This window comes from Gossypium arboreum, chromosome 4 (assembly GCF_025698485.1).
Source record: "Gossypium arboreum isolate Shixiya-1 chromosome 4, ASM2569848v2, whole genome shotgun sequence".
NCBI classification, from domain to species: domain Eukaryota; kingdom Viridiplantae; phylum Streptophyta; class Magnoliopsida; order Malvales; family Malvaceae; genus Gossypium; species Gossypium arboreum.
This window is the reverse complement of record NC_069073.1, coordinates 97,623,497-97,650,701: the sequence shown is the minus strand read 5'-3', so window position 1 is coordinate 97,650,701 and position 27,205 is coordinate 97,623,497. Positions and strand designations below refer to the sequence as shown.

At 34.4% G+C, this 27,205-nt stretch overlaps 1 long non-coding RNA gene across 3 annotated transcripts; it reads left to right on the top strand.

Moving 5' to 3' along the window:
• The first annotated feature begins 196 nt into the window (after nucleotides 1–196).
• LOC128291798 (uncharacterized) lies at nucleotides 197–4,897 on the top strand. 3 transcript variants are annotated; one of them, XR_008281702.1, is made up of 5 exons: nucleotides 197–516; nucleotides 1,266–1,354; nucleotides 2,211–2,302; nucleotides 3,840–3,926; nucleotides 4,622–4,897. It is a non-coding gene; the product is annotated as an uncharacterized LOC128291798 (long non-coding RNA). The 3 variants fall into 3 exon arrangements; XR_008281701.1 differs by having other exon boundaries at nucleotides 2,205–2,302; XR_008281703.1 differs by lacking the exon at nucleotides 2,211–2,302.
• The last annotated feature ends 22,308 nt before the right edge of the window (nucleotides 4,898–27,205 follow it).

Genomic DNA, 27,205 nt, shown 5'->3' with positions numbered 1-27,205 from the left:
TTATAGATTGCTTGTCTTCATTTTATTTATTTATTTTTACTAGGGCATTTGAAATTTTGGAAGAAGAAAGTAGTTGGGATTTGAAATTTTGGAATTTGGAATTATACGGTTGAAATGACCACGATCCACATCAAATTTATTGAATATGTGTGTGTGTAGGTTTGTATTTGTATTTACTAAATATAATACATGTGGCTGAAATTGTTCCCTTAGGTGCAAGTTTACATCAACTACTTTTTCAATCATATGTGATAGGATTTTAGTTAGAGATGAGGTTGAAGCAAATTAAAATAAGTGCAGTTGCTGCTAGTACAAAATTTATGTATTTTTGGTACTTGTTTTCAAGATAATGATCAAGTATGAATCTTTATCTAAATTCCTCCCATATGAGAAAAGTTTTCCTTTTGGGCAGAATATATATATATGATGGACAAAAAGCTCACACAAGAGGAAAGAAAATGGTGCTTGGAGCTGGATTCTGATGTTGTGATTGAATCTCCAATGGTTGAGATATAGGTAAGTTTAGCCGCTTTTTACTTTAAGTTCTAAGTTTGATGCTTGGTTGGTCGTACTAAAATTTCTGAGTTTGATAAGCCTATCTAGTTCCAGTGGATAATATAGTTAATAATTGACATAAATCCTGTCTGTATCATGGTAGCAACTAGCAGTTAAAGAAACTATTAAGTTTGGCAGCTTCTTGGTTTGGAGATAATGGTGGTGGAGCCAATGTAATAAGAAATGCATTCTTTAAAATAAGCCATTGATTAATAAAACAGAAAACTATTGGACACTTTAAAAAAGAAAATTAGGGTGAAGCTGAATCATTATTCTTATGAGGTAACAGGAGGATTTCTTGTTGTCACAGTAAAAACCAAAAATATTCTAGAACCATGCATAAATGAATCAATAAACACCCTCCTCTTAGGAATTGTGAGATTAAATAATAAATTCATACAGCTTTTTCTTAGCAGACAGCTTGTTTTTGTTTCTTATTTTATTCAAAGGTTTGAATTTTCTAGTTCAAATAATACTCCTATGGCTTGATAATATATTAATCTTCAATTTGCCATGATTTGTCTGTGTCATCAACCAAATTTTTCAGTTGAATAATTGATAACTCATTCGATTCGGTAGTGACTTAATTAATATTACCATTTATTTAATTTTAAATCTATTTTTCAAATATTGAGGATTTACCAGTGAATGGGATTTTGGTATTGGCTTATAGATTTCTTTTCTTCATTTTATTTATTTATTTTTACTAGGGCATTTAAAATTTTGGAAGAAGAAAGTGGTTGGGATTGAGTTTACAAAGCATTTTAGATCCCACCTGGATCCTATTGAAGGTCTAGCGGTGAGGTTTCCCTCATTATTTCCCATATGCATATTGTGTGTAAAGTTTAAATCTTTTTTTCTTTTCAATTGCTCCATGCTTCAATTAATAATATTAGGCGCGTAGGCTGTAGCTTATTGTAGTTATTCTACATTGACATTAAAATTGCTTATTGCTGATAGGCCTCTTTTTTTATTTTATTGACTGCTATGGAAGGTTTAAGTGAAAGTTGGTAATATATATGGTTTATTCAAATTAGATACCATTTGTTGTTAGGTTAAATTATAAAAAAGCAGAGCCTTTCCAAAAAGCAAATATTTCCTTGCTAATGTACCGACCAAAGTTGAGATTTTTTGGAATCCCACCTTGTAACTAAATAGTTTAATGCTTGTTCATGCATAAAAACGTGCTATACATTTAAGTTCTTAAATGATTTAGATGTTGGAACTTTGTTTAAATTTAAGTTTGAAGTGTTGGTTTTTTTGGAAAGGATATTTAAGTTTAAAGTTAAATTATTGGTTTAATAAAAGAAACATTCAATTTTGGTCTAGCGAGTTGAACAAGAGAAACAATCAGAGTGATGTATGAGATAACGTATATTCAGTTTGAAAAGGAAAAATAATAAACAACGTGATGAGTTGCAAGCTAGCATAGCCGCAATTATTACCAAACCTTGGTATTTTTTTTTCTTAATGATGCAAAAATCTCCAAGTTAAAACCCAATTTTATTGCTGTAATTATTGTAATTATTGTAGTTATTTTATTAATGTTTTGATCCTTTATTTATTTAAGAGCTGTATATCATCGAAAACTTCATAAGATTTTTAAATATTATGCTATTGAAAACTGATGTTTCTATAAAATATAAAAGGTACAGTAGACTGTTATCATCATTTCAATCATTAAATTGAATTTGCCATCCATCTTTCTACCATCCAGTTTGCTTAGCTTCAATCCATATTGTCTCAGGTAAGGCAGTTCTACTTCCTTTCTTTCTCCAATTTTTGTTGCTTGTTTTCCTGTGCAGTTAGCAACTCAGCATCATTGGCTTTCTTTTTTATTAAATTTTATTACCATGTTCTTCTGTAAAATTTATGTATGCCTTTTGTCTGTGACATGCACTGTAATAGTTCGATTTAGACCCTAGTCGGAACAGTGGTTTCGAGACCACGTAACCGATTCTGAAAAAATATTTTAATATTATTTTCTATGTCTGTGATATGTGAATTTTTATCTACGAAGTTTCTGTGATTTAATTTGTCTGTTTTTGTGCTTAATTATGAAAAATGATTTAATCACATAAAAGGTGAAATTAACATGCTACATGTTTAATGTATGTATTTGAAATGGCTTTGGACTAATAGGTCCTTATGTGGTTATTTAACCTTGTAATGTATTAAATGACTTTGTTGGACATTAGTAAATGGTTTATTAATGTTTAAATGCAAGGGTATTTTAGTAAAAGGTTTATTATATGTTGTTTAATAAAATGAAGACATGAAATTGGCCATTATTATCATGCATATAGCCGATTATATCAAGAAAATAGAAAGAAGAAGACCATCCTAGGGTTCGGTCATTGATTTGCTTGATTAAGGTATGAATTTTCGTCTGTTTTTGATAATTTCTACGTTTTTATGATCATTGCTTCGTGTTCTTCAGAACCCATGTTTGAATTTCTGTTTCTGTTGAAGATTATGAAATGTGCCATTGATGATTATATGAGCTTTGTAATGTTTTTATATGTATTATGAAAGATATATGTGAGATTATCATACTTTGTTCTTGAATTTTTGATGGAATAGAGCTATTTGGGTTAATTTGTGAAAATAAGGTTTTGACTTTGTTGGACATTAGTAAATGGTTTATTAATGTTTAAATGCAAGGGTATTTTAGTAAAAGGTTTATTATATGTTGTTTAATAAAATGAAGACATGAAATTGGCCATTATTATCATGCATATAGCCGATTATATCAAGAAAATAGAAAGAAGAAGACCATCCTAGGGTTCGGTCATTGATTTGCTTGATTAAGGTATGAATTTTCGTCTGTTTTTGATAATTTCTACGTTTTTATGATCATTGCTTCGTGTTCTTCAGAACCCATGTTTGAATTTCTGTTTCTGTTGAAGATTATGAAATGTGCCATTGATGATTATATGAGCTTTGTAATGTTTTTATATGTATTATGAAAGATATATGTGAGATTATCATACTTTGTTCTTGAATTTTTGATGGAATAGAGCTATTTGGGTTAATTTGTGAAAATAAGGTTTTGAAGGACTAAATTGTGAATTAAATATGTTATTTGGGCTTGTATGGAAGCTATGTATATTCGGCCAAGCTATAGTCTTGGTGAATTTTGCATATTTGTGATTTTGTGAAAAATGGACTAAATTGTCAAAGTGTGAAAATGCATGGGTTAAAATGCAAAGTGCCTAAATATGTGTTCATGGACTATTTTGAATGAAATGAATGATTGAATGGTTGAATTTGAATTGTAATAGATCAAGAACAAAGAAAATCGGACTTAGATCGAGGGAAGTCCAAAATAGTTGAATAGTCAACTCGTTTCTATCCGAAATTCGTACGAGGTAAGTCAAGTTACAATTACGTGTTAAATTGACTAAATTCTACGCATACAAACTGTAATCTCTATTGGACGGCCTTGAGAGCCTGATGAATAAATTTCGAGTTAACTCCGATAATATGCTAGTATCTGAAAAGCTCTGTATGTTTCTAAAAGAGCGTTGACATTGATCTGAGATATCGTGTAAGACCGTGTCTGGGACACAGGCCTTGATTTGAGATTTACGTGTAAGACCATGTCTGGGACATAGGCATCGTATCTGATTTCGTGTAAGATCCTGTCTGAGACTGAGGCATTGATACTGAATTACATGTAAGACCACATCCGGGACTTCGACATTGTACCCGTTTATGAGTGTCTGTATCGTTTCTGAACCGTCTGATGATAGAATACGAGATATGGGAATGAATATATGAAATGAATAATTTATACAGGTAAGTTTTTATCGTACTAATTTCTGAATATGAAAGACTCTATTTTTGTGAAATAATGAATGCGAAGTATGTATGAAATCATGGAAATGAAATAGGACATGTATACAAGCAAATGAGCATGGTTAGGCTCATGAACTATTCTGTGAAATGGTTATGAATTCTTGCTATTGATTTGTACTTTATATGATTTAATAGTTAAACCAATTGTATTTGGCTTACTAAGCTCTTTGTAGCTTACTCTGTATGATTTCTATCTGTTTTACAGTCATCGTAGCTATTGAAGGCTTGGGGATAGTCAAAGATTGTCACCACACTACCGAACTCATTTTGGTACTTTTGAAAGTGTAAATATTTTAAGTATGACATGTATAGGCTGGAATGTCTATGCATTTAAGTTTTGATATGTATATATGTTATGCCATGAGAGTTGGCCAGCAAATGATATTTTTATGCTTAGTTTTGGTATAGATTTGAATAAGTTATTGAATGATGATGATTTAGTTATAGTAAAGCATGTTTTAAACATGGAATTGGCTGAAAATTCTGGTATAAATGTTGTTTAATGTTGCTTGTAGGAATGACCCAAAAAGGGGTGGCTATTTGGCTTAAACCAAGCCTAGATTGTGCCACACGGCTAGGGCACACGGGCGTGCCTTGTGGCCGTGTATGCAAAGCAGTAACCTTCTAAAACTACACGGTTAAGACACATGGGTGTGTCATATGGTAGTGGGATTAAGCCAGTAGCTAGCTAAGTATCACACGGCCATAGCACACGGGCATGTCTGTTGGCCCTGGGTGAAAGTCAGTATGTATGCCTTGTTTTGGCACGGCTGGTTCACATAGGCATGTCTGGTGCCCGTGTGAGGCACACAGCCTGGTCACACGGGCGTGTGACCTCAACAGAATTGAAAAATTTTCTGAGTTCTAAAATTTATGAATGTGTACGGTTTAGTCCCGACTGTCCTTAAAAATATGTTTTAGGTCTCGTAGACCTTCATAAGAGATAGATTGTAGATGATTGCCTATGTATTAATGTTATGTGATATCTGTGATTCTGAATTGGTCTGAAATGTTCTGTCTGTCTGGTAATGCCTCGTATCCCTAATTAGATGACGGTTACGGGTTAGAGGTGTTACATGCACGCCTCGTGGTTTCTTTCGTGTTAAGTAAGAGAGAACATTATTATATTAAGAAAGTAATCAATTATTTTTAAAAAAAAATCCCGAAATCCATGTGAGCTTGGAATCAGCAAAGGTGACTGATGAGGTGAAGTGAAACAAATTTTAATATGTTTCCTGGATCTTCCCCAAGCATCCTTATCAATGCAGAAAATTCCACGGATTAAAATGGAACCCAATTGATATGAGTAAAAAATTACCCATCAAAACAGACAGGGCCAGGGAATCCTAAATTTTGTCCTTAGTATATAACTTAAGTGGCTCATAAATGATTGAACATTTGTCATAAATTTCTATAATCTAAAACTATACTAGATTGCATCAAATAATATAGGGTTAAGGGCCTCTTTATTTTATTGTAGGAACTCTCGTCTGGTCAAAAAGTTAAAAGTCTTCAGCTTTTTGACATTACACATAGGAAGAAAGATGGATCTCCAATGACTTCTGAAGCTGGAGAAATTATGGTATATTTACTTAATAAAATTTGATTTATTTTAAATATTTATAATGTTTAATCATAATGGTTTAATTATAATGGTTTAATTCATCGTTAGTATTTTTAAATATTGTTAAGTTATGTTGCATTTGTTTTTATTATATATTTCATTTCTAACTCTTTGATTGATTTATTAGGAGAAACTAAAGGATAAAAAGGTGGAGTATGAAGTGATTGCTTCGAGTGATAGTTCTGTTAATCTTGAGGACATTGATAACAGAATTATTACTGAAGTTTTGGGTCCTGAAAGGTATAGTCGGGTTCGATTTCAAGGATCTGATGTTAACCCAACCCAATATTTTGGATCCAGCTCGCAGCAATACATGCCTTCGGGGAGTCAAGCTCAAGCTGAAGTTTAGAGGTTAAGAGACCAGATGGCTCAGATGCAAGCGAGCACAGTTAAGCAAATTGCTCAACTTAAAGCAGAGGCAGCATCGAGAGAAGCTGAGGTTTAAAGAATATATGAAGAACTCTAGCTACAAGTTAAAGAGGAGGCAGTAGCGAGGGAAGAAGAGCAAAATAGAAAATACAATAAACTCTAGCTACAACTTTAGAATATGAAAAAGATGTTTCAGCAGTAGCAGAATCCACCATCTTAGACGTTTATTTTCTTATTGTAAGAATGTTTTAACAATATAACTTTTAACATTATTGTAAGAATATTTTGTTATTTCATTTATTAATTTAGATAATATATCTTTCGTTGGATTTTGAAGTATCATTTAGATTTGTTGTTATTGGTTGGATTTGATGTTACAGAAAGGGTTGTATATGAATGAAAATAGGATATTAAAAATTTGCTAAAATTAATGCCGTTTTTACTAAAAATGCTGCAAAAGAACATGACCTATCATTGATCAAGAAGTGAATCCAGAACCTTAATAAGACAATGTTGAACAACTCCCCATTCAGATGAGGTCATTGTTCTAGAAGAACAAACTTAACAACCCCAAGAACAAGTGTAACATCCCGAAATAGGGCCTAAACAGAATAGTGGTTTTGAAACCACAAATTTGAGGTAGAAAATTTTATTTTATTATTATTTTGAGGTTCATGATACGATTGCATGATTGTGTAAAAATTTCGCGATGAAATTCTATGCATAAAGTGCTTAAGTTGAGTTAGGGACTAAATCGAATAATTTGCAAAACTTGCATTCTAGAAGTTTTTAGTATGAAATTGCTTTGGAATATTAATGAGGAGGTCTTAAATAGAAATTTGACCAATTTCTAAGTCTATGCACAAAATTGGACATGGATGGAATTTTTGGGAAAGTTTAGCAGTAAGGGCATTTTGGTCATTTAGTTATTAAAATGAATTAAAAACAAAATTAAAAGCCAATTTTTGTCCATCTTCTTCATTAGGCCGAAATTTCAAGGGTTCTCTATAGCTAGGGTTTGTTTCAAGCTTTCAAGCTCCATAGTAAGTGATTCCAAGCCCTGTTTTTAATTTTCTTTACGTTTTTGAAGTCCCGATAACTTGATTAAGCTTATTCTAGCAATAATTCAACCTAGGGTTCATATTTGGAAAAATACCCATAGGTGAAATTTGTGTATTTTGGTGTTTTATGATAGAATATGAAGTTTTAAATTATGTTAGAAAACTTGTGCTACTCGGTTTTAATTGAAAACGAGTAAAAGGGCTTAATCGGTAAAAATACCTAATAGTCATAAGTACATGTTAGAGTGTGAATTTGATGTTGTCATAGAAGGGAAAAATGATCAGCATGTCATAAAACATAAGAAAATAGGATGAATTTTAAATTACGAGCCTTGGGGAAAAAGTACAAATATGTGAAAGTTTAGGGGTAAAAATGTAATTTTGCCAAAGTTTGGGTCAAGGACCGTTTTAATAAATGTGAGTATTAAATAAGCTAAATTTTTTATTATAGATCAAGAAGAACAAAATCTGGAGTTAGACCAGGGAAAGAAAAAGATAGTGGACTAAATTGATATAGTTGATCGTATTTTGTTTCGAGGTAAGTTTGCGGTAAATAAATGCAATATTATATTATTTTATGTTAATTTTGTTAATTTCCAGCATGTGTATATTTATTTTATGAAATTATTCAAAGAAGACTTAAGCATGAATTGACGGAGAAGAAATTTCAGAAAGTCCCGGTTGAACCTTAGGAATGTGTAGGATACAAATGTCATGACATTAGGGTTTAAGGATACCGTGTAAGACCATGCCAAGGCATGGCAATTGGTAAGGCTTCTAAGGCAAGGAAATCATGTAAGACCATGTCAAGACATGGCATTGATAAGTTACTATAAGGCAAAGGTCCCATGTAAGACCATGCCAAGGCATGGCATTGGTGAGTTCATAAGGCAAGGCTACCTTGTAAGACCATGTCAAGACATGGCAATGGTAAGTTTCAAAAGGATACCACGTAAGACCATGACAAGTCATGGCAATGGTAAGGTACCCGTGTATCCTTAGTATTCCAAGTGGTTCAACAGGAAAATTTAAAGAAAATATCAAGGTAAGGTAAGGTAAGATGAGTTATACTAAAAAGATAAGACAAGTTCATGCTAGAAGAGTAAAGGTAAGTACATAATGTTCATGTATGCTTGACAAGGAAAAAGGTAAGTAACTTGACAAGGAAAAAGGTAAGTAAAATGTATTAATAAATTTGATTAAGTAAGTAAGTATTTAAGTAAGTGAGTAAGTGAAGAAGTTTAAAATATGTCTATGACAATTAATGAAGTTGCATTATGTAGTATCATACCAAGTAGTAAGATAGTTCTTATGAATGTTGTTATTTATTTGCATGCAAACTTACTAAGCTTAATGCTTACCCCCTTTATTTTCCTTCTTTTTATAGTTTTGTCAAGCTAACTCGGGGATCGTAAAGTACGTCAGAGCTCCGGGCACACTATCATGAGGATTATTTTGGTATAGCTAGACGTTTCATTTTGAGTATGGCATGTATAGCATCGTAGCCATTTTGTGTGTATGATCTTATGATATGGCTAATGATTGGTATGTAAATGCTTGATAATGATTAGCTGTTGGAATGGCTAATCAAAGACATGTTTGGTGTTATGTATGCCTAAATGCTAGTTATTCCATGGAAATTATGAAAAAGGTGAAATTAGCACAATCAGACAGTAACAGTGACATGAATTTGAAAAATCACTAAAAATAGTAGAAATGGAATTAAATGATGAATAAGTTATGAAATCAAATATTGTTATGTCTATTTTCAAATGGAAGAAACAAAATAGGTAAATGAGATATATTTTATGAGATATTTAAATTTTGTGAAACAGGGCCAGAGCGATTTCTGGATCCCCTGTTATGACTTTGGAAATTCACCAAAAATTATAAAAAGATTATTAGAAGTCATTATTTACATGTACAGATTCCTTATTGAGTCTAGTTGTATGAGAAATAAACTTCATAGTAATTGAAACTCTGTATAGGGATATATTTGATTCGTAATACACAGAGGTCAGAGCAGTCAAACCCTGAAACAGGGGAGACTTTAACTAATAAAATGCACCATTTGGCCCAACCAAAAATTCTAGAAAAAAATTAGTTGATAGATATATGAGTCTAGTTTCAAGGAAAATTTACAGAATTGGATTTTGAGTTTTGTAGCTCGAAATATGAATTTTTAAGCGACTGTGATATAGATTGCCAACTTCTCTGGAAGTTTTAAAAATAAATTGTTTGAGCTGTTTAAGTAATGAATTAAGTCCGTTAACACCTCGTGTTCGACTCCAGAGACGGTCTTGGGTACGGGGCTTTACATTTATTGGTATCAGAGCAAAGGTTTAGTCGGTTCTTGGAATATTTAGTATGAGTAAGAGTCTGGCTATACATGCCATACTTATGTGTTGATAGTGTGACAACTCTTGACGATTTTAAATTATTTTCTTTTATAGTTATGGATCCCGAACAAGCTGGTGCAGATGATGTACAGAGTAACGTGCCCGCTCCCGCAGAAGGGACGGTGCCACCAAATAGTAGTGAAAGGCCCGTTACAGTTAGTCAGGGAGGAGGGGCTCGAGAAGCCTTCTTCCAAGTTATGAATGAATGGTTTGCCGAGTTCGTTCGAACGAATCCAGCTGTTAGACCTCCACCCCCTCATGATCATCAGACCACCCATGTAGCTTCCCCAGTTGCAGGTACGGTTATAAGAGAAAAACCACTAGTTGATAAAATCAGAAAACAAGGAGCCGAAGAGTTTCAAGCTAGAAAAGATGATGATGTAGAAAAGGCAGAATTTTGGCTCGAGAATACTATCAGAGTCTTTGATGAGTTATCCTGCACACCTGAGGAATGTATGAAATGTGTTGTATCACTTCTTAGAGATTCAGCCTACCATTGGTGGAAGACACTTGTATCAGTTGTACCAAAAGAGAGAGTCACTTGGGACTTCTTTCAGGAGGAATTCAGTAAGAAATACATCAGTCAGAGGTTTGTTGACCAGAAAAGAAAAGAGTTTCTAGAGTTGAAACAGGGCAATATGACAGTGACTGAATATGAGCGCGAGTTTTTTAGACTCAGTAATTATGCTCGAGAGTGTGTGTCTACGGAGGCTATTATGTGCAAAAGATTTGAGGATGGACTTAATGATGATATCCGATTGTCTGTTGGTGTCCTAGAAATAAAAGAGTTTGTTATCCTAGTTGAGAGAGCCTGTAAGGTAGAGGAGCTGTTAAAAAGAAAGAGCAAAGTTGAAATTGAGACGCAAGACACGAAGAAAAGACTAATGAGCTAGTCATTTCAGTCTACATCCAAGAGGCCTAGAGAGTTCTCCACTAGATCTAATTTTTCAGCTGGATATTCTAGCCGAAATAGAGGCAGAAGATTTATGAGTCCGAAAGCTCAGACCACTTCGATTGCAAGTGTTGGCAGTGTTCAGCCTGATAGACTAGAGTGTCCCCGATATGGTCGACCTCACCCAGGTCAATGTCGAGCAACTGAGACAGGTTGTTTCCGATGTGGTGCACGAGGCCATTTTATTCGGGAGTGTCCCGAGATGATTAAAAGGGAAGCAATACCGAATATAAGATCAGGAAAACTCCTGTCAGAGGCAGACCACTGAGAAATCTGGGAACTGGGGCAAATAATAGAGGTGCATCTAGAGATTTAGCAGTGAGGCCAGATGTTAGAGTACCTGCGAGGACTTATGCTATCCGTGCTCGCGAAGAGGCATCCTCCCCCGATGTGATTACGGGTACATTTTCTCTCCATGACACTAGAGTTATTGCTTTGATTGATCCGGGTTCAACCCATTCATATGTTTGCATGAAATTGATGCCTAGTATAAGTATGCCTATAGAATCTACAGAATTTGTGATTAAAGTATCGAATCCATTAGGCAAGCATGTATTAGTAGATAAAGTATGTAGAAATTTCCTTTTGATGATTGGAGGCTACTATTTTCTTGCCGATCTCATGCTATTGCCATTTGATGAGTTTGATGTGATTCTTGGTATGGATTGGTTGACTACACATGATGTGATAGTGAATTGTGGAAAGAAATTCATTGAGTTGGAGTGTAAAAATGGTGAAATTCTTCGAGTTAATTCAGAAGAGTCAGATAGTTCATTTCCCATAATTTCTATTATGTCTGCTCAGAAATGTTTGAGAAAAGGGTATGAAGCTTATCTTGCTTTTGTGTTAAACACTAAAGATCCAGAATTGAAAATTGAATCAGTGCCTGTGGTATGTGAGTTTCTCGATGTGTTTCCGGAAGAACTACCGGTTTGCCTCTGTTAGAGAAGTTGAGTTTGGTATTGAGTTGATTCCGTACCACGCCCATTTCTATTGCTCCTTATAGAATGGCTCGTTGAAATTGAAAGAATTGAAAGCTCGATTCTGAGAATTAACAGATAAAGGCTTTGTAAGACCAGTAGTTCACCATGGGGTGCACCACTGCTATTTGTGAAAAAGAAAGACGGATCGATGAGATTGTGCATAGATTATCGGTAACTTAACAAGGTAACAGTAAAGAACAAGTATCCATTGCCTAGAATTGATGATCTGTTTGATCAATTGAAAGGAGCTACTGTGTTCTCCAAGATAGATTTGAGATCTGAATACTATCAGTTGCGAGTTAAAGAGTCAGATGTCCTGAAGACTGCCTTCCGGACTAGGTATGGTCATTATGAGTTCCTTGTGATGCCATTTGGCTTGACTAATGCTCCTGCCATTTTCATGGACTTAATAAACTGAATTTTCAGACTGTACTTGGATAAGTTTGTAGTTGTGTTCATTAATGATATCTTGATTTATTCTCATGATGAGACTGAGCATGCAGAGCATTTGAGAACAGTTTTACAGATTCTGAGAGATAATCAGTTGTATGCCAAGTTCAGCAAAAGCGAGTTCTGGTTATGAGAAGTTGGTTTTCATGGACATATTGTCTCAGGTGAAGGTATTAAGGTTGATCTGAGCAAGATTTCAGCCATTATTGATTGGAAGCCTCCTAGAAATGTATCAGAAGTTAGAAGTTTTCTTGGTCTTGCTAGATATTATAGACGATTTGTAGAGGGATTTTCCATGATAGCTACCCCGCTGACAAGATTGCTGCGAAAGGATGTCAAGTTTGAATGGACTGAGAAGTGTCAACAGAGTTTTGACAAGTTAAAAGCATTGTTAACTAAAGCACCTATTTTAGTACAACCAGAACCAGGTAAGGAGTTTGTGATTTACAGTGATGCGTCCATGAATGGACTTGGTTGTGTACTTATGCAGGAAGGGAAGGTAATTGCTTATGGCTCTAGACAGCTAAAGCCACATGAGAAGAACTATCCGACACATGATTTAGAGCTAGCTGCCATTGTTTTTGCACTGAAGATTTGGAGACATCATTTGTACGGTGAGAAGTGCCACATATTCACTGATCACAAAAGTTTGAAATATTTGATGACTCAAAAAGATTTGAATTTGAGGCAAAGAAGATGGTTAGAGTTGATTAAAGATTCTAAGCTAGTGATCGATTATCACGCAGGTAAGGCAAACGCTGTTGCTGATGCTTTGAGTAGGAAATCTTTCTTTTCATTCAGAGCTTTGAACACTAGTCTAGCCTTATCAGATGATGGTTTTATCTTAGCTGAGTTGAGAGCTAAACCGATGTTTCTTGAAGAAATTTGTGAAGCTCAGAAAAATGACAGTGAGTTGTTAGCAAAAAGAGATCAGTGTGGGTCGGATATAGAGTCAGATTTTCAGATCAGTTCTGACGGTTGTTTGATATTCCGAGACAGGGTATGCGTGCCGAAGAATGATGAGCTTATTCGAAAGATCTTACAGGAAGCACATAGTAGTTCTTTGTCTATTCATCCAGGTAGTAGAAAGATGTATAATGATTTGAAGAAAATGTACTGGTGGGTAGGAATGAAAAGGACATTTGAGTTTGTTTCTAGATGCTTGATCATCGGCGGGTAAAGGCGAACATCGGTACCTTCAGTTTATTACGACTGTGCTAGTCCCTGAGTGGAAATAGGATGGAGTTACTATGGATTTTGTGACAGGATTGCCATTGACACCAAGAAAGAAAGATGCAATATGGGTTGTGATTGATAAGTTAACGAAGTCGGCTCATTTTATCCCAGTTCGTATGGATTATTCACTTGACAAGTTGGCCGAGTTGTATATTTCAGAGATAGTCAGACTATACGGGGTACCATTATCGATCATTTCAGACAGAGATCCAAGATTTACTTTACGGTTTTGGAAGAAATTACAGGAGGTTTTGGGCACTAAGTTGAGCTTTAGTACAGCTTTCCATCCTCAAACCGACGGTCAGTCAGGGAGAGTTATTCAGGTACTTAAAGATATGCTTAGATGTTGTGTACTGGAATTTCAAGGCAGTTGGGAAAAATATTTACCATTAGTAGAGTTTGCCTACAATAATAGTTATCAGTCGAGTTTGAAGATGGCACCTTATGAAGCTTTGTATGGACGTAAATGTCGCACACCTTTGTATTGGACAAAGCTTAAGGAAAATCAGATTTACGGGGTTGATCTAGTTAAGGAAACAGAAGAGAAAGTAAAAATCATCAGATATTGCTTGAAAGCAGCTTCAGACAGACAAAAGTCGTATGCAGATTTGAAGAGAAAAGAGATTGTGTATCAAGTTGGTGACAAAGTGTTTTTGAAAGTATCCCCGTGGACGTTTTATTGGACCGTTTGAAGTGATTGAGAGAGTCAGACCATTAGCATATCGGTTAGCTTTGCTGATTAAGTTAGAGAAGATTCATAATGTATTTCATGTGTCTATGCTACGTCGTTATCGTTCAGATCCGTCACATGTGATTTCTCAGATAGAGGTTGAGATTTAGCCAGACATGACTTACGGTGAAGAACCGGTAAAGATTCTAGCTCGAGTGGTAAAGCAATTAAGGAACAAAAGTATTGCACTTGTGAAAGTACTATGGAATAGACATGGGGTAGACGAGGCTACATAGGAGCCCGAAGAGGCTATGCGAAAATAGTACCCAAATCTCTTCACAGGTAAGATTTTCGGGGACGAAAATCCCTAAAGGGGGGAGAAATGTAACATCCCGAAATAGGGCCTAAACGAAATAGTGGTTGCGAAACCACAAATCCGAGGTAGAAAATTTTATTTTATTATTATTTTGAGTTTCATGATATGATTGCATGATTGTGTGAAAATTTCGTGATGAAATTCTATGCATAAAGTGCTTAAGTTGAGTTAGGGACTAAATCGAATAATTTGCAAAACTTGCATTCTAGAAGTTTTTAGTATGAAATTGCTTTGGAATATTAATGAGGAGGTCTTAAATAGCAATTTGACCAATTTCTAAGTCTACGGACAAAATTGGACATGGATGGAATTTTTGGGAAAGTTTAGCAGTAAGGGCATTTTGGTCATTTAGTTATTAAAATGAATTAAAAACAAAATTAAAAGCCAATTTTTGTCCATCTTCTTCATTAGGCCGAAATTTCAAGGGTTATCCATAGCTAGGGTTTGTTTCAAGCTTTCAAGCTCCATAGTAAGTGATTCCAAGCCCCGTTTTTAATGATCTTTGCGTTTTTAAAGTCCCAATAACTTGATTAAGCTTATTCTAGCAATAATTCAACCTAGGGTTCATATTTGGAAAAATACCCATTGGTGAAATTTGTGTATTTTGGTGTTTTATGATAGAATATGAGGTTTTAAATTACGTTAGACAACTTGTGCTACTCGGTTTTAAGTGAAAACGAGTAAAAGGGCTTAATCGGTAAAAATACCTAATAGTCATAAGTACATGTTAGAGTGTGAATTTGATGTTGTCATAGAAGGGAAAAATGATCAGCATGTCATAAAACATAAGAAAATAGGATGAAGTTTAAATTACGAGCCTTGGGGAAAAAGTGCAAATATGTGAAAGTTTAGGGGTAAAAATGTAATTTTTCCAAAGTTTGGGTCAAGGACCGTTTTAATAAATGTGAGTATTAAATAAGCTAAATTTTTTATTATAGATCAAGAAGAACAAAATCTGGAGTTAGACCGGGGAAAGAAAAAGATAGTGGACTAAATTGATATAGTTGATCGTATTTTGTTTTGAGGTAAGTTTGCGGTAAATAAATGCAATATTATATTATTTTATGTTAATTTTGTTAATTTCCAGCATGTGTATATTTATTTTATGAAATTATTCAAAGAAGACTTAAGCATGAATTGACGGAGAAGAAATTTCAGAAAGTCCCGGTTGAACCTTAGGAATGTGTAGGATACAAATGTCATGACATTAGGGTTTAAGGATACCGTGTAAGACCATGCCAAGGCATGGCAATTGGTAAGGTTTCTAAGGCAAGGAAATCATGTAAGACCATGTCAAGACATGGCATTGATAAGTTACTATAAGGCAAAGGTCCCATGTAAGACCATGCCAAGGCATGGCATTGGTGAGTTCATAAGGCAAGGCTACCTTGTAAGACCATGTCAAGACATGGCAATGGTAAGTTTCAAAAGGATACCATGTAAGACCATGACAAGTCATGGCAATGGTAAGGTACCCGTGTATCGTTAGTATTCCAAGTGGTTCAACAGGAAAATTTAAAGAGAATATCAAGGTAAGGTAAGGTAAGATGAGTTATACTAAAAAGATAAGACAAGTTCATTCTAGAAGAGTAAAGGTAAGTACATAATGTTCATGTATGCTTGACAAGGAAAAAGGTAAGTAAGTTGACAAGGAAAAAGGTAAGTAAAATGTATTAATAAATTTGATTAAGTAAGTAAGTATTTAAGTAAGTGAGTAAGTGAAGAAGTTTAAAATATGTCTATGACAATTAATGAAGTTGCATTATGTAGTATCATACTAAGTAGTAAGATAGTTCTTATGAATGTTGTTATTTATTTACATGCAAACTTACTAAGCTTAATGCTTACCCCCTTTATTTTCCTTCTTTTTATAGTTTTGTCAAGCTAACTCGGGGATCGTAAAGTACGTCGGAGCTCTGGGCACACTATCACGAGGATTATTTTGGTATAGCTAGACGTTTCATTTTGAGTATGGCATGTATAGCATCGTAGCCATTTTGTGTGTATGATCTTATGGTATGGCTAATGATTGGTATGTAAATGCTTGATAATGATTAGCTGTTGGAATGGCTAATCAAAGACATGTTTGGTGTTATGTATGCCTAAATGCTAGTTATTCCATGGAAATTATGAAAAAGGTGAAATTAGCACAATCAGACAGTAACAGTGATGTGAATTTGAAAAATCACTAAAAATAGTAGAAATGGAATTAAATGATGAATAAGTTATGAAATCAAATATTATTATGTCTATTTTCAAATGGAAGAAACAAAATAGGTAAATGAGATATATTTTATGAGATATTTAAATTTTTGTGAAACAGGGCCAGAAAAATTTCTGGATCCCCTGTTCTGACTTTGGAAATTCACCAAAAATTATAAAAATATAAGTAGAAGTCATTATTTACATGTACAGATTCTTTATTGAGTCTAGTTTTATGAGAAATAAACTTCATAGTAATTGGAACTCTTTATAGGGAGATATTTGATTCGTAATACACAGAGGTTAGAGCAGTCAAACCCTGAAACAGGGGAGACTTTAACTAATAAACTGTACCATTTTGTCCAACCAAAAATTCTATAAAAAAAATTTGTTGATAGATATATGAGTCTAGTTTCAAGGAAAATTTTCGGAATTAGATTTTGAGTTTCATAACTTAAAATATGAATTTTTAAGCGACTATGACGCAGATTGCTAACTTCTCTGGAAGTTTTAAAAATAAATTGTTTGAGTTGTTTAAGTAATGAATTAAGTCCGTTAACACCTCGTGTTCGACTCCGGCGACGGTCTCGGGTACGGGGCGTGAGAACAAGTGCCATTAAGGAGATCCACAAGAGAAATGAGAAATGCTATTCTAGATGATTATATTGTATGTCTCCAAGAACATGAGGATGATAATGGAATAATAGAAGATGATCCAATCAACTTTTATTAGGCCATGAAAAGTTCTAATTCTCAGAAGTGGATTTATGCCATGAAAGATGAGGACAAGGCTATGCAAGACAATAAAGTTTGGGAACTTGTCCTATTACCTGAAGGTGCAAAACCAATTGGTTGTAAATGGATATTTAAAACCAAGAGGGATGCAAATGGTAATGTGGAGAGGTATAAGGTGTGTCTTGTAGTTAAAGGATATACTAAGAAAGAAGTCATTGATTTTACAGAGACTTTCTCTCCAGTTTCATTGAAAGACTCTTTCAAGATAATCATGGCACTTGTTGCTCATTTTGATCTTGAGTTACCTCAGATGAATGTTAAGATTGTGTTTCTTAATAGTGACATTGAAAAAAAAATTATATGGTGCAACAAAAAAACTCTGAGTCGAAAGACTCAAAGAATATAGTTTGCAAACTGAAAAAATCCATCTATGGACTCAAACAAGCTTCCCGTCAATGGTACCACAAGTTTCATCAAGTAATTATTTCGTTTGGTTTTGAGATGAATATTGTTGATGATTGTGTGCCTCACAAATTCAATGTGAGTAAGTACATATTTCTGGTTCTATATGTCGTTGACATTTTGCTTGCCGGTAATGATATAGGCTTCTTGCACGAAACCAAGAGGTTTTTATCTAAGCATTTTGAGATGAAAGATCTTGGGGACGCCTATTTTTTTTAGGAATTCAAATACATCGAGACCGATCTCAGAATATTATTCAATTATCACAAAAGAGCTATATTGATAGAGTACTCAAAAGGTTTGACATGCAAAATTGTAGACCAGGTGACACCCATGTCGCTAAAGGAGACAAATTTAGTCTTACTCAATGCCCTAAATGTAACCTTGAAATTCAGGAAATGTAAAAGATTCCTTATGCATCAGCTGTTGAGAGTTTAATGTATGCTCAAGTATGTACGCGTCCAAATATTGCGTATATTATTGGGATGTTAGATAGATAAAGAATCCTGGCATAGACCATTGGATAGCAACCAAAAGGGTTATATCTTCAGAGAACAAAAGATTACATGCTTACTTATAAGATATCAGATCTTTTCAAGGTCGTAGGGTATTCTAGTTCTGGTTTAGCTGGGTGCCAAGATAGTAGGAAATCTACATCAAGCTATATTTACCTGTTGGTTGGAAGAGCTATATCCTAGAAAAGTGTCAAACAAACACTTGTAGCTTGATCCACTATGGCAGTAGAGTTTGTACCATGCTATGAGGCATCAAACTATGGAATATGGTTGCGGAACTTTGTCACTGGGCTGTGCATTTTGGAGAATGTAGAAAGACCACTCAATTTATTTTGTGACAATAAGTCAACAATGCTGTATTCCAATAACAACAAGAGTTCATCTAAGTCAAAACATATTGACATAAAGTTCCTAATTGTGAAAGAAAGAGTGCAAAATGGTCAAACATCCATATAGCACATTGGGACAAACTCTATGATAGCAGGTCCGCTCATAAAAGCTTTACCACCCAAGGTCTTTCATAAGCACACTACTCACATGGGTGTTACATTGTTTGACAATATCATGATCTAGTGGAAGTTTATATTTTATTTGTTTTATGTTTGTTTTCAAACATTTATATGTATTTGGTTATTTTCTGATCAGAAATGAAGTATTCAGTTTATTCACTCTGTTTATTATTTTGATACTGACTTCACTTAAGTTTAAAGAGGGCCAGTTGGAAATAAACATGTTTAGATCATATTGCATGTAATTTTCATGCTACACATCCATACTTGATCTATGACATTTGTTTGTGTTAATATATGTGATCAAGGATGGATTTAGTTACGATCTATGTAACGAAAGTCGCCTTGGTTCTATGTTAGCATAATTAATGGACGAGATTTTTCGGAACACCTTTTGGATATGATAGTAAATTTTTTGAGCTCATAAGGTTATATCATGACATGTAATTATAAAGTAATTAGTATATATATGTGTGGTCCAAGTTGGAGATTGTTGGAAAATATAGACATCACATATATAATAAGGGTGATTACATGTTATTATTTATTATCATGATAGGTTAGCCCAAATTATTGGGTTAAAGTTTTATTGGGCTTTATGTGTAGATACTCTAGTAATTAAGTTCTAATCAAATTCTAATTAATGATGGGCTAATTAGGAATTAGGGCTAATATGCCAAAGTTATAAATATTAGGGTTATGGTTCCCAAATTACATAGAAGATATCTTTTCTAATATCCCATCCTTAGGAAAGAGAGAAAATATTCTCTGAATTTCTTGTGTGCTAATTTGGAAGATCAAATCCTCAAGATCCGAAAAAACTTCATGAAATTCATGGATTCAAGTACGCTTCCGCATCTAGTTTTATTCTTGTTTTGTTCTTGATGATTTGACATGACAGATCCTGATTTATAATTTCTTAAGTTAAATATCATATCTTAATTTATGATTCTAACATAAAAATGATATACACGTTTAATTGAAATATAAGTCTTATTGAGAAAAATGTTTTCCGCGAATGTCATAGACATAATTGATGTCCGTTATAAAAACAAATCTCTCAAATTATTGTCCTTCTTGAGCTGATGCATAAATAACATATTATTGTTTTGCAAACTTCGAAAATCATATACTTTACAAAGTTAAATACATTAGCAAAAGGTAGTTGATTGCGGTGAGCTTTTAGCCAATTCCCAAGAATTGTGAGATTAGACCCAAATATGCGGGTTCAGACCCAAAGTCAACATAAATGGTCTGCAAAAACTTACTAGGCATAACATAAATGGGAACATGCTGGAAAATCCTCATATATCCATCCTCCTCATGCCTTCATAAAATAGTGGGAAGTTTTTATGAGCTTCTTACTACTCAAGATGATAAACAACCCTAAAAAATTTGACAAAAAAAATTGACCAATAAAGTATAATGGTCGGATCTGGGCACAGGCACGGGTAACTTTGGGTAGGTATTATAAAATCTATAAATGCTCACTATCGTAACATTGATTCGGTATGAACAATATTAGCTTTGATGTCTCAAACTTTTGATATAACAACATTTAAAATAAATTTTTATATATGCATATATATTATATTTCCTAATTTATTTGGTGAAAGTATGGTTAAAAACGTTATCAAACATTTTCAAATACTTGCAAAATACTCAAAAACAAGTTTTAAATGTGTTTCATCTTTACGAAATGTTTTTAAGTCAATAATAAAGTGTTTCTAAGGTATTTAGAATGTTTTAAAGGCATTTTGGTAGCCAAATCTTGAGAGTTGGGGTCTAAGCTCAAGACTCAACAAGTTAGTAGCTTTAGAGCACATATGGGGCTGCATGTCTTGAGACATAGTCTGCCGATAGCTATATAACAACAATTTTTCACACTAGTCTCAGGGCTTCTTGGAAAGTCTTAAGACATAAGTGGTAAGGACACTTTTTAAGTTTGAATTTAATCATTGCAATGTCTAGATATCATCTCCAATGGCCATAAGCATCCATAAACTCATTCATTGATATAAAGATAAGTTAATGACATATCAAGACATAAAAAGCAATATCCAAGCAAGAAGTTTAAGAGAAAATCTCTCAAATCTTCAACTTTTTCATTTTTCTTGTACATATTCTTTGAGAGCCTATAACTTTCATATTATTGTATTTAGAGCCTAGATTTGCAAACACACATCTATTAGGGTTGATTGTTAGTTTGATGATCTTCTATTTATTGTAAAGAATGACTTAAAAAAAATTGAGAACGTTAAGGGATTTTAATGGGTTACTAGTTGAGCCTTGTAAAAATTAGAAAGTTTTAGTTAAGCCATAAAAACTAGGGAGAATATCCTATCTCAACCTTTAAGAAAAATATAAGGATTGTACAGGTTATACATTTTCCTTGAAAGATAACAATTCTTATAGTGAATTGAGAAATCTGTAATGGTGGAAAGCTAAGGTAGTAGAGGTAGGTAATTGATGACGAACCACTATAAATCATTTATGCAAGATTTTCTTCCCTTTCCTTATCATTTAGAAAAGTTTGTAGAGATTTTTAAAATTCTAATTCAGCCCCTCTTGGTATTTTTCAGCCTAAAAACTATTATTAGAACTAGTTCTCTATAAAAGATTTCATCATTGGGAAAAGTGATTCAAGGCAAAATACCAAGTCATAAAGATGAATTTCGATTTTGGCTCAACAAGCTTGAGTGAAGGTCAATCCATTATAAGACTACCATTCTTCAATGAAGATAGTTATCCATATCGAAAGTGTAACACCCCTCACCTGGTCTAGTTGTCAGATCCGAGCTATAGAATGCTACAATAGTTAACGAAGCAAAACACATACAATCCCAAATTTAAAATTCAATTAAACAATAAAAACATTTCATAATCCATGCATAATATGATTTAAAAGCTTATCCGAGTCTCAATTGAGCTTACGAAAGCTCTTAAGTTGACCTGAGTACAGATAAGGACCAAATGAAAACTTTTCTAAAAGTACAATAATTTTTGAAAACAGGGGTCACACGGCTGTGCCCAAGCCAGTAACTATCTTTGACCATGTGATTTAAAAATGACCTTTTTCCTTCAGTGGTTACATGGTCGTGTCACTTGCCCGTGTGTGACACACGGGCATGTGGTCAAACCGCGTGGTGCAAAAATAGGTCATTTAGTACTTGTTTCAACCGAACCTTACAAGACATCAACTTAATGCATTTAACATGAATAAAACCTATTCAAAACATCCAATAATCATGCTATCACATATCATACATCATCCTTTTAAACATTTAAACCAATATGCCACATTTGGCACCCAAAACACAACAACTCAAACAATACTCTTCTTTCATTTATCTATACCATTCAACCAATATGCCATTCAACGACACTTCACATAATCAATTCAAAGTTCTATTTCAATTCATTCCAAAATAGGCTAAAACAACATATAAGCACCCTGTTACATTCAATACATTCATATTCATCATACCATTTCCACATCAAAAAGCCATTTAACCCATCAAGTATAACAGGATCAAAGTATCAACCACACATTTTCATGCATATAATTTACATTCATCCCAATATCATATATCATATAGAAACCAAATAAAAAAATATAAAAAAAAAGATTTATACACAATGACACCTATGTACATGCCACGTATAAATGAGCCGAAATGAAAAAAAGTCTACCAAATTGTAGAAAGGGTAGTGTAAGCTTCATGTGGTCCGATTGAACTGAACACAATCAACGATCTACAGAGAAGAAAAATGAAACAGTAAGCATATTAATGCTTAGTAAGTTCGTATGATAAGGAAGATCTAGGGTTGATTCTACTTTGTTCGTTGCCCCCGTCTTATTCAACCTTTAGAGACACGATTTTATATAGCCGCGAGTCTCTCACAGTTGATGAGGTTTATGATTCTTTAACCTCGTATGATAAGATGAAGCATCTTGTGGTTAAACCCAACTCTCAGGGAGAGGGTCTCATTGTTCGTGGGAGACAAGACCGGAATGTTGATGATGATCGTGGTAGAACACAGGAACGGAATCCTCGTGGTAAATCTAAGGGTAGATCGAAATCTTCAAACAAAGGTAAAACTTGCAACTTCTGCAAGAAGAAAGGGCACATTAAATCTGAGTGCTATAAGCTACAAAATAAGATTAAAAGGAGGTGCGAATCAAAAGGAAAACAAACGGAAAATTCCGGTGAAGCGATGTTGTAGAAGACTACAATGATGGTGAACTTCTAGTTGCTTCATCAATGATTCTAAAGTAAGCAAGGAGTGGATACTTGATTCAGTTGCACCTTCCACATGAGTCCCAATCGGGATTGGTTTACAACTTATGAAACAAGATGTCGAAGGTGTTGTTTTGATGGGAAATAATGCTTCATGTAAAATCGCAGGTGTTGGAACAATTAAAGTTAAGATGTTTGATGGAGTTGTCAGAACACTTAGTGACGTGCGGCATGTTCCAGAATTGAAAAGAAATTTAATTTCGTTGAGTACTCTTGATTCAAAAGGGCAGATACACAAACTGAAAGTGGGGTTTTAAAGATTTCAAAGGGTCCCTTGTTGTGATGAAAGGGCAAAGAAAGATTGCCAAGTTATATGTTTCTGAGGTTCTCTCATATCTTGGTGATGCAAATTGCCGCTTCCTCTTCCTTGTCAGATGATGATATTACTAAACTTTGGCATATGCACCTAGGGCATATGAGTGAGAATGGCATGGCAGAATTAAGCAAAAGAGGACTTCTTAATGGGCAAGGAATTTGCAAACTGAATTTCTGTGAGCATTGTGTTTTTGGGAAGCAAAAGAGAGTTCGATTCACTAGAGGAATCCATAACACGAAGGAAACATTGGAGTATATCCATTCTGATCTGTGGGGGCCGTCCGAGTGCCTTCGAGAGGTGGAGCTAATTATATGCTAACCTTTATTGATGATTTTTCCAGAAAAGTTTGGGCGTTCTTCCTGAAGTAGAAAAGCGATGTGTTTTCCACATTTAAGTCTTGGAAAATTATGATTGAAAAACAGACGGGAAAACAGATAAAATACCTCCGTCTGCACAATGGCTTAGAGTTACTGCTCGATGAGTTTAATAGATTGTGCAAGTCAGAAGGGATCATGAGACACTTGACAGTTCGTCATACTCCACAGCAAAACGGCATTGCAGAACGAATGAACAGAACGATCATGGAGAAGGTTCGATGTATGTTGTCAAATGCCAACTTACAAGTCATTTTGGGCGACGACCTCTACTACATGTTTTTGATCAACCGATCTCCATCCGTTGCCATTGAGAAAAAGACTCCACAAGAGGTATGGTGCAGTAATCCCGCTAATTATTACGATTTAAAGATTTTGGGTGTCCTGCGTATGCTCATGTTGATAATGGAAAATTGGAACCGAGATCCATTAAATGCGTTTTCTTGGTTATAAAGTGGTGTAAAGGCTATAAGTTATGGTGTCCTGAAAATAGAAAAGTTGTGATTAGCGAGATGTTGTTTTTGATGAAACGCTATGCTACCTAACTTATCTCTTAAAGACTCTTCCAATAAAGAAAACCAAAAGCGGTGGAGCATCGATTAATACGAAATCAACTCCTCAAGCCAAGACAAAAATTGAGAATAGAGTTGCTTCTTCACCGCAATACTCTATCGCCAAAAACAGGACAAGAAGAGAAATTAAACCTTCAAAGAAGTATGCCGAGGTTGATCTAGTTGCTTATGCTTTAAATGTGGTGAAGATATAGATGCGAATCAAGAGCCATTTAATTATTCGAGGCGATTAGTGTGAAGACTCGAAAAGTGGATGTTTGCTATGCAAGAGGAGATGGAATCACTCCACAAAAAGCAGAACATGGGATCTTGTAAAACTTCCTAAAGGTAAAAAGGCTGTTCGTTGTAAATGGGTGTTTAAAAGAAAGAAGGGACTCCGTGAATTGAAGAACCGGATATAAAGCAAGGCTTGTTGCAAAGGGTTACATCAAATTCGAGTGGACTTCACAGATGTGTTCTCTCCAGGTTGTTAAGCATAGTTCGATTCGAGCTTTGCTTGGTATTGTTGCCATGCATGATTTGGAGCTTGAGCGTTAGATGTAAAACCGCATTTTGCATGGAGAACTTGAGGAAGATATTTACATGCAACAACGGAGGGTTTTATAGTCTCGAAAAAGAGGACTATGTTTGCTTGTGAAAAAGTCCCTTTACGCTTGAAACAAATCACCAAGACAAGTGGTACAAGAGGTTTGATTCCTTTATGACTTCTCATGATTTCAAAAGAAGTAGTTTTGACAGTTGTGTCTACTTTAAGAAAAACAGAATGGTTCTTTTGTGTATCTACTTCTTTATGTTGATGACATGTTGATAGCGAGAAAAGATAAAAGAGAGATAAGAAAGGTTAAAGCCCAACTAAGTGAAGAATTTGAGATGAAAGATTTAGGACCAACAAAGAAGATACTTGGTATGGAGATTCTCGAGATAGAAAAGCAAGTAAATTGTACCTAAGTCGGAAGGGTACATTGAGAAAGTTCTTTGCGAGTTCAATATGCAGAGTGCTAAGCTCATTAGTACTCCTTTAGCGCCATTTCAGACTTTCATCGGCCTTATATCCTCAATCGATAATGAGATTGAGTACATGTCACATGTTCCATACTCTAGTGCGAGGGATCTCTCATGTATGCTATGGTTTGTTCACGTCCGATTTATCATATGCGATCAAGGCAGCTTAGCGAGATACATGGCGAATCCTGGTAAAGAACACTGGAAAGCAGTTCAGTGGATTTTAAGATACTTACGAGGCACTACTAATGTTTGCTTACAGTTTGGAAGAACTAAAGATGGAGTTATAGGGTATGTTGATGCTGATTTTGCTGGAGACCTTGATAGAAGAAGATCTCTCACAGGTTACATCTTTACAATCGGAGGTTGTGCAATTAGTTGGAAAGCCACTTTGCAAACTACAGTCGCTTTGTCTACCACTGAAGCTGAGTACATGGCGATTACTGAGGCTTGTAAAGAAGCTATTTGGTTGAAGGGACTATTTAGTGAACTCAATGAAGACCTTCAAATCAGCACGAGATTTTGTGACGATCAGTGCCATCTTTCTTACAAAAGATCAAATGTTTCATGAGAGAACAAAACACATTGATATTCAAGATCATTTTGTTCGTGATATTATTGCTCGTGGTGATATTGTTGTGAGCAAAATTAGCACTCATGAAAATCCTGCAGATATGATGACTAAGTCACTTCCTATAACCAAGTTTGAGCATTGCTTAGACTTGGTTGGTGTTCATTGTTGAAGTTAAACCCTTAAGGGGTTTTTGGAAGAGGTGAAGAACTTGTTTATTGAAAGTTCGCGATGAAGAACTTGTTCATTGAGAATTTGTGTCAAGGTGGAGATTGTTAGAATTAAGTGACCCAAATTCTTATTTAAATAAAATACGATGGAAAATAAAATAAAAGTAAAATCCATATAGAACTAGACTTCTTTTATTTTATTTTAGAATAAGGTTTTAAACCTTATTAAACTCCATCTATTTTATATTGATTAGGATAAGGTGTTTCAATCCTACTAGAATATGGCTTTGCAAGCCTATAAATAGACATAGTCTATTCCTCTTGTATTTGAGTAAAAATTTTTTCGACATAGTGAATTTTCTTCTCCTCTTGCCTGTGGTTTTTTTCCGAAAGGGTTTCCACGTAAAATTTATGTGTTCTTTATTTTTATTTATTTTATTCTATTTTATTTTTCACAGTTCCGATAATTCACAATTACTTAATCATGGAGTCAGTCCACAAGAAGTATCATGATTGAAAACTCCTTATTGAATAATCTTTACGAAAGCAATTCATCCAACTACTTTGTCCAATGATCTTGTCATGTGTGTGTTACCCTCATATGATATCCTTGATTCCTTTGAGTTAAATCCATTCACTCAATACAATTCTATTTTATCTCATTGTTAACATTGTGTCTTCTTAATGATTAATATGATCACTATCAACAAATAATTGTGATAAATTGCTAATTTGAGATTGAGTAACCCGTGGTCATGTTCCGAATTTATCAATCCACACAATGCCAATAAGAGGATATCATTAACTCTTTAATTGAGCTATGAATTCCAAAGTTGCTAGTAAAGTCATACCATACACAAGTCATGTATCCAACATATCGGCTATGAGCTCGATCACTTTTAGAGCATAAGCCTCCACTTATATCAAAGCACATGAGTTG